The sequence below is a fragment of the Sinocyclocheilus anshuiensis genome, unplaced genomic scaffold (genome assembly GCF_001515605.1).
Source record: "Sinocyclocheilus anshuiensis isolate Anshui unplaced genomic scaffold, SAMN03320099.WGS_v1.1 scaffold1067, whole genome shotgun sequence".
NCBI classification, from domain to species: domain Eukaryota; kingdom Metazoa; phylum Chordata; class Actinopteri; order Cypriniformes; family Cyprinidae; genus Sinocyclocheilus; species Sinocyclocheilus anshuiensis.
The window spans coordinates 122,843-126,048 of NW_015547739.1; positions in this window are offsets into that span (position 1 = coordinate 122,843).

Here is a 3,206-nt window from a genome sequence, read left to right on the forward strand (position 1 = left end):
GGAAAACCATAAGGGCTGGTATACCATTTATGTTGAAATGTAGATCATATCTGCTTACACCACTGAACTGACGCTACATTCAGTAATTAAAACTGTTATACCAATTAGGTCTCAGAATCATGCAGTGCTCTTCCCAACAATACGTTACCTAAAACAATATTTTAACAAAGTGCTGGAAATGGGCAAGATTCTCTGGGCTGTCTTTGAGTTCACATGAACAACGGTTAAAGTTACTCGTCGTTCAGGCTACAGAAGAATACCATAATTCCTACGTTCAGTTAGGCCTAAGACATCGAGAGTCACGCAGACCTATAACAACCCAGCCACAACACATAATTGCGAATAACATGCCTTACCTTAACACAGAATCGACCACAGAGTCCAATGTTTATATTTTTTCTACGAATCTTTGAGTTAACATGTACTAAACATGAGTGGAATTTGCACTGCAGCGCCCCCACACCTTGATGCTCATGACAAGAATAGCATGTATAGTTATCTTTATTGAAGTGAATTAGGTTTAAATCGCCGTCATGCATGAATGAATGATATTTTTGCAATTTTACACATAATAATCTACGATGATCACATTACACAAAACTGAAATTGCACGTCAAAATAACACATTGTCAATATTTTTTGAGACCCCCCAAAATTTCACAAATCACGTTTTCAGGGGAGCCCATGTTTTATTAAGGGGAGCCGAGCTCCCCCGTAGTTCGCACCCTGGCTATAGTACAGTACTCTGGGTGGTTTCTAGACTGTTCTGGGTGGTTACTGTGGTGTTGCTATGGAGTTATTAGAGTATTCTGGGTGGTTTCTAGGGTGTTGCTATGTGATTGCTTTGTTTTGAATGGTTGCTAGGGTGTCGCCTGGGTATTCTGGGTGGTTGCTAGAGTTTACAGGATGGTTGCTAGGTTGTTTTGGGTGTTAGGGTTTTCTGGGTGGTTGCTAGGCAGTTGCTATTGTACTCTGGGTGGTTGCTAGGGTGTTCTGTGTGGGTGCTAGATGGTTCCTAGGCTGTTCTGGGTGATAGGGTGTTCTTGGTGGTTACTATGGTGTTGCTATGGAGTTACTACAGTATGTTGGGTGGTCTGTAGAGTGTTGCTATGTGCTTGATATGTTGTTTTGAATGGTTGTTAGGCAGTTACTAGGGTGTTGCTATGGCATTGCTAAGGTGTTCTGGGTGATAGGGTGATCTGGGTGTTTGTTAGGCAGTTGCTATAGTACTCTGGGTGGTTTCTAGGCTGTTCTGGGTGGTTACTGTGGTGTTGCTATGGAGTTATTAGAGTATTCTGGGTGGTTTCTATGTGCTTGCTTTGTTGTTTTGAATGGTTGCTAAGATGTTACTAGGGTGTCGCCTGGGTATTCTGGGTGGTTGCTAGAGTTTACAGGATGGTTGCTATGTGGTTGCTAGGGTGTTTTGGGTGGTTGTTAGAACATGTTTAAATAGCATAACAGTATGTTGAGTTTCTCAAGCCAAACTAATAATAACAAATCCAACATCTATTTTGTCTTACAGGAGGTTTCAGACCCATGCCAGACCTGCATGACAAACAGAACAACCTAACAACTGCATAGCAACGCCCCGGCAACCGCCCGCAACAGTCCAATATGATGGTGGTGAGCTTGACATTTTTGTTCAGAAACACAAACTCTAGTAAGTGAAGAGAGTTGAACAGGATCAGGAAACGCCTGCATGCGCTGATTGGAGAATGGGTTAAATTCTGTAAATGAGTGACGCTGAATAACCCAGAACATGAAGTTATAGTGCAATTAACATATTACCCAAATCCTGGGCCACCAGCGACGCGCTCAGGCTGGTTTTACAGTCTCACTGGCAGTCGAACGAAACAAACGGCCAATTAAGATCCAGTACCGGCGTTGCGTTTGGCTCTGAGAGAGAGCTTTACACAATGCAGCCATATAAAGATAATGAGGCCGTGTAATCACCGCCATGAAGAAATACAGATGTTTTTCCATCAAAATTACACCGCTTGTGTTAGTCAGAGTCACGTTTTAGTTCTCTGCTTGGTTCGATAAGAGGAACTTCAGGGTCGTCTGATCTTTTAAGGCAAGACAATACAGACAAAACCATTGATTGTTAATGCACTGATCAGTTTTGCTCTGTTTTGCTCCATAACGTGTCTTTTTCAGTCTAGTGGACAGAAAACATCCAAAATACACGTTTAAGTGTTCCTTTTATTGAACTTTCTGTAGATTTCAATCTTTAAAGAGTTTTTTTCTCTTACAAACAGCAAACGTTACAGTGTTATTCCTCTCTATATTCTGAAGGTTTGCTCATATTTCATTCACACTGATTTCTACAACATTTTACTCCTAAAAACATGGTGAAAATGTGTTTGTTTTCTGTCTGTTGACAGTATTTTCTGATTTATGATAAAAAGAAAAATCCACAATCCCCTCTGGAGAAACCTTTAACTCTAATATGAGGGCAAAATCAGACCAGAATTATGAACCTGACTTTATCCAGTGATCAGATTTATGTGCTGGAAATGAATGCAGATTAGTGCAATTTTAATTAGTTAATGCCTAATTTGTGTATTAAAAAATAACACTTCAGAAAACATATACAAATCAATCAGCTGGAGAAAGTATGGTGATATCGATTCGTTCACCTGTAGTGTATCATTGTTCGGAAGAATCTTTATTAAGCTCTTTTTCATTAAATAACACCTGAAAAGTTTGATAAAAATAGTTCACATGACTGATAATATTGTCCTCTAAAGGTGCCACATTCATATCATTTTCATATGAACTACTTTTATGATGCTTCTATTCTGTACTTGAGCAAATGCATGAGCAGCATGAACATTCTTCAGAAGTTCTCTTTTTGTGTTTTATGGAAGAATTTATGGTCTACGAGTTGAGTAAATTCACTTTTACTAAAAATAATAATTATTGAACCGTTCATATAGACTTTATTTGTTTCAATTTAAAGACACTGATGTTGTGTGCATGAGATCATACATTTTTATCTAAGCAGCTATATATATATATATATATATATATATATATATATATATATATGTCTTTGAAGCATGGCAATCTGACTTCAACACTGTGGACAACGAAGAACTACTTGAAGTTTTGGATGGCCATAGCTGTCGTAAAACACCAACAGAGGACAATGCAGAGGAAATATTACAAGAACTTGCCCACAAAAAACTCCTCCAAGACCCTGC